The sequence below is a fragment of the Notolepis coatsorum genome (genome assembly GCF_963971535.1).
Source record: "Notolepis coatsorum genome assembly, chromosome: 17".
NCBI classification, from domain to species: domain Eukaryota; kingdom Metazoa; phylum Chordata; class Actinopteri; order Aulopiformes; family Paralepididae; genus Notolepis; species Notolepis coatsorum.
The window spans coordinates 81,994,731-82,000,519 of record NC_140181.1 but is presented as its reverse complement, the minus strand read 5'-3'; the positions used below and the strand labels follow the sequence as shown (position 1 = coordinate 82,000,519).

Genomic DNA, 5,789 nt, shown 5'->3' with positions numbered 1-5,789 from the left:
TAAGAAGGATATATTATTTATTATTATTATTATTATTATTATTATTATTATTATTATTATTATTATTAATTATTATTATTATTATTATTATGATTATGATTATTATTATTATTATTATTATTATTATTATTATTATTATTATTATTATTATTGTTATTATTATTATTATTATTATTATTATTATTTTATTTCATTGTGTTTTAGCCCTTAGTTGCACTTTTGTTGCAACCCCAGTTATCCCATTAGTTCCCCCAAACTTAGGTCTGTTATGTTAAGCTAAGAAATCTGCTAAGAAGCATATTATTTATTATTATTTTATTTCATTGGGTTTTTAGCCCTAGTTGCACTTTTGTTGCAACCCCAGTTATCCCATTAGTTCCCCCAAATGTAGGTATGTTATGTTAAGCTAAGAAATCTGCTAAGAAGCATATATTATTTATTATTATTTTATTTCATTGTTTTTTTTTTTACATAAATCATAGTGGTTAAAAGTTTTGGGTCGCGACTTAATGACTAAGGAAAATGTTGGGTCCCGAGGCTAGACCAGTTGAGAACCACTGATCTAGGTGACACTTTTATCCAAAGCAACTTACAAGTTCTGTACAACAGGTCAGCAGGAAGGGTACAACTCTCTCAGTAACAAGTAACAATGGGTCTCATTCTCCAACGGACTTAAGACAAAAAATTTGCTCTTAGGGCCATTTAAGACATCTTAGATTTTGGGATTCCCCAACCTAAGCTTGGATTTAATTTTTTATTAATTTTTCAGACATCAAATGCGTAATTTTTTATCGTACAAATATTGTCATATTTATTTAAATTATGATTAATTAATTCCAAGGAGGCCAGTAGAGTTGACATGAAGGAATCACTATGATTCCTCCCAAAGAAAGCCAAATCCAAGTTTAGGGACAGTTGGGGAATCCCAAAATCTAAGATGTCTTAAATGGCCCTAAGAGCAAATCTTTTGTCTTAAGTCCATTGGAGAATGAGACCCAATGTTCATCAAACAGTGTTGAACTTGGGTGCTACAGTCTCGAGTGAAATAAAGACAAGTATTTGAGTGGAAGAAGAGAACTGACCCACCATGTTATTCTTTACATATATATTGTTTATTTCATATACAGAGGGTGACAAGGCATGCTCCTGCTCAACACAACAGCAGTAAGACTTGTTCTAAAAATCCCACCAATTCCCCTAGCCAAAACAACCTCAACACCAACGCATGTCTCAAGTACAAAAGGGTGCCTTTTACAGTGACGGTTTGTGTGATCTCCTGGGCAGCCCCTGTGCCTGTTGCAAACAGGTTCCCAAAAAAAATCATCTTGGCACTAACATCATCTTCCCATCATAAACCAGTGGATAACAGACGATCTCATGTATTTAGAGATTTCCCAGACTTTCTGGGTTTCACCAAAGCTCCTGCAATTAGAGATAATCTTCATGCCATAGCAAGAGATAATGTATGACGGTCGTTGTGCTTCTGTGAAACCAGGTGGTTAGGGTGGTGATACACTAGGCTGGTTGGTTAACACAGACGGTCAACATTCTCAACGACAGGGTCAAACATATATTTAAATGCTTCTTGGCAACAAGATGTTCTTATCGATGGTCGAAGAGTAAAACCTCCTATCTGAAAATTTAACTTTTTTGAGCGTGTTGTTTTCTTGCAGATTTTCTTGAAATTTTTTAAGGATACCCAATACAATACACTGTTCGTGGACTATATTACAATATTATGTGTTGTAGAATTTCCTTTCACAGCCTTTTCTTAACACCTCCTGTACCCTCGTTCATTCCTTCACCCCTCACCTGGGGGTGACAGTGGCTCAGGAGGTAGAGAGGTCGTCTGGTAGTCGGAAGGTTCCTGGTTTGATTCCGGCTCCGCCCGGGCAGTGTGTCGATGTGTCCTTGAGCAAGACACATAACCCCTAATTGCTCCCAATGAGCAGGATGGCACCTTGCATGGCTGCCTCCGCCATCGGTGTGTGAGTGAATGAGTGAATGGGTGAATGTGAGGAACAAAATTGTAAAGCGTTTTGGATAAAAGCACTATATAAATGAATGCACCATTTACCATTTACCCTCACCTGGTCATCCCTTCCCCTGCCCCCTTTCTCTTTCTCAGATAGTTTATAAGGTGACCGCACAGAGAGAGGGGGGTGCTTGACCCAATTCTCCTGGCCAGAGAACGTCAAGTCCTCTACCGAACTCCTAAACTAGATTGTATTTGATTAGCCATGATTTAACAATACATTTTTATCAAGCAAGAAGATTTGATCACGCATGATTAAACTCTCCGGTTCCACCCCAGTGTTAACAATACTGAGTGGAATCATTAGTGAATCGTTAGTGCCTTGCAAAGTGCAGATAGGAGGTTTTCCCCCAATTGTTTATGCAGATAGGTGGTTTTGCTCTTTGGCCATCGTTATGTGATTAAAGCAACAATGCTGAGGCGATTCCTTTGACACTATGGCGGACCATAATACAGTAGTTGCCCCGAAAGATGAAAGGTTAAAGGTTGCCCTTAAGTGTTTGAACATGTGTCCATACTTTACTCTGATTCTAATAAAACCATGTGGAAAGACGTCGGCAACAAATGTAATTACAAACATGGATTAAGTAGTAAGTCAAACATTCACTTCTCGTTTAACAAAGTGTGGACGAGGACCATCGCTGTGCCAGGGTGCTGCTCACTGATACGTTGGACAACGTCAACGTCTGTGTTATTGGCATGTGTGAAATTTCCCTTTAACTCAGCTAACACACGAGATACATTTTGTAACGTAGTATCGTTAACTTGTTTCCATGGAGTTTTGACAGAACACGGAATGACAACGAGGCGAGCAGTATTGGAAACGGTTTCTGTTACATTTTAAAAACATGAACAAAACAAATATATAAACCACATGAAAACTGAACAAAACAGTTAAATCAAAAAAAAAAGCATTCATAACACAGTAAAAAATATGTTGAGTATATTATAACTGCAGTATTCCACTCACTGTTATCACATGAAAACCTTGTTAATCTCTTTATATTTAAAGCCATTAAAAATCCATGGTATAACTTAATACATGATTATCAACCATAATAAACCATTCCAACAAAATAAATCCATGGAATAACTTATAATAATACCTAATTCCTCAATTTCCCCAAGGGGATCAATACAATTATATATGATCTTATCTTATTATCAATCAGAAGATAGGATTGCAGTAGAAATGACATTTTGAAGGTGCAAGGTTTTCATTTGACAACAGCGATGTGAGAAAAGTAAGCCGACTTTTTTAATTCCTCCACAAACACTGCCACTGTTATTTTTTTTTATTTATTTGCTTGTTTATTCATTTTATTGTATGTATATATTTTTTCTTCTTTTCTTTTTGCTGCTAATCCACATGCTATTGCACATAGATATATATAAAGACTAGATGGCGCAAGGCGGAGTCTCCCGCGTAGTTCACCGGTGGCCATCTTGTGACGGTCAACTACTGCTTTAAGGTGAGTGATCTGCACAAACAAAAATACTCTTAACTCGCTGAAATCTTGACAGATTTACAAATGGTTTGGTTTATTACAAACGTTATTAACATGGCTATGATTGGAAGCTTGGAAGAATTTTTATTAAAAATAATTATTTTCATAATGTTTTATATGAAAGTCCATTATAAGTATGCAGTATTATAACTACATCTCTGACGTTTTTAACAAACCAAACGGTTGAAAATGTAGCAAGCTATGGTTATTTCAATAGTAGGCTACATGCACTATAGACATTCAAGTTATGAGTAGGCGTGCTGCCCGTGGCAAGATGGTCGCCATGTGGCAACGTCAGTCTCCGTTGGCCAGCAGCGTGGGTGAGTCATCTAGTCTTTATATATATCTATGCTATTGCACCATTTCTGCTCCCAGCCAGCTTCTAACTTGCTCAAGCTAACTGATATGTCACCCATCTAGGCCAATGGTTCTCAACGTCTTTTGGTTTTCGGCCCCTAAAAACAGAGGCATGCCTATTGGCGAACTGCCATCATGGTCAAGCGCAGAATTTACCATATTCACATGGCAGCCATGTTGCTCTTATGTCAACGTAAGCATGACATGGGAGCAAAATGGCTGCCGTGTGAATATGGTCAAGGGTAAGCTTGGACTCCAAAGAATGATCTTTATTCTCCCTTTTCACTAGTTCAAAGAGGGCTTTAGACTTCAAATATTCATTATATCACAAGAACAAAGCAATTATACCAAAGACTATTAACATGATAATGTATGCAAGTATCTTTTTGCAATCCCCCAAAATCTTCTCGCGACCCTCTAGAGCAGTGGTCACCAACCCATTGATCGCGGTCGATCTTTGAGACTTTCCCTGTAGATCTTTCCCTGATTTATTTTATTATTAATTAATAAAAAGAATTAGATCATTCCCTGAGAGTCCACATTACAGTTCTACTTTTGTTTTGATGTGAAAAGTGATGCTGCATAAGATGACTGCACTTAGCACTGACTGAGAAAGTACATTACAGTTCTACTTTGACAAACATATTTACAATTAGCATTTTATAATGTTAATAATATGAGAGTCCACATTACAGTTCTACTTTTGTTTTGATGTGAAAAGTGATGCTGCATAAGATGACTGCACTTAGCACTGACTGATAAAGTACATATTACAGTTAGGGATGCACAATATTGATTTTTTGACACCGATACCGATAACTTTATGCTCCTCAAGCCGATACCGATAACCGATATTTATTGTATTATATATATATTTTTTTAAATGTATATATATATATTTTTTTAGTATTTATAAGCTCCGACGTCATCGGTACTGCTATCGGTACTCGAGAAATTATGGAGTTTTTTTTTGAGGAATTTAAACGTCGCAAACTAATCTTGTTGGCCGTTTTCTATATCTCTCCTGCCTCAGTGTCTCTGCCTGCGCGAGGAGTGGGCTGTGCTGTGCTCACACACACACTCACTCACACACACACACACACACACACACAGGTGCTGCCGAGTACAGACAGCTCTGCTCTCATCATGGCGGACAGAACGAAACATTCAAAAGTCTGGGTCTATTTTACTAAAGTCGATGCTGACAACACTCGTTGCCACAAGTGCAACAAGACATTTGCCAGTAATGTATAAGCGCTGGTACTTGTCAATGTGGCTGGCGGGGAGCTAACGTTAGCTCCGAGTAGAATAATGGCTGACAATTCGGAAGTAAATAAACTAATGAGAGCTTCCGATTGGTGGTAAGAAGAAGAGGTGGGTGCAAGCGGTGGGACGTAAGATCGACTGTCTGCCTCCGAATGTAACGTGACTACGTCACAGCCAAGAAAGGGAGCGCTGGATTTGTGAAAAACTCCCTGTTCCTAAACCACACGCTATCAGTCGTACCACAGTACTGGCAAAACGGGAGGAGGCTATAATAAAAACAAGCGCCCTTCATCCAAATCCACCCACACCGGATTTCTTTTAACCAAAAAATGTATTATATATTATCGGAGCTATCAATAACGTTATCGGGTTTATCGGGATGACGTCATAATTGCTGATATCGGCCCGATAATTATCGGCCCGATAATTATCGTGCATCCCTAATTACAGTTCTACTTTGACGTTTTAATGTTGGACCAAAGCATTGCATGTAATTAGAATACAGGCAAATAAAAGTCATTTAGTTTAAAGTACAATCTTGGCTGTCTTTTTCTCTCAACGCTTGCCTTCGCTCAGATCTTGCCTTCACCAAAAAAAAAAAGGTGATCTTGGGCTTAAAAAGG

The 5,789-nt window shown here is 37.9% G+C and overlaps 1 protein-coding gene across 1 annotated transcript in view; it reads right to left on the bottom strand.

Moving 5' to 3' along the window:
* Positions 1-1,102: 1,102 nt before the first annotated feature.
* pkp1a (plakophilin 1a) overlaps positions 1,103-5,789 on the bottom strand; it is an 85,010-nt gene continuing 80,323 nt past the window's right edge. Inside the window, 1 exon segment of the mRNA XM_084334093.1 lies at positions 1,103-5,789. This exon segment is cut by the window's right edge and continues 530 nt beyond it. The gene's annotated coding sequence lies outside the window, so the exon portion shown is untranslated.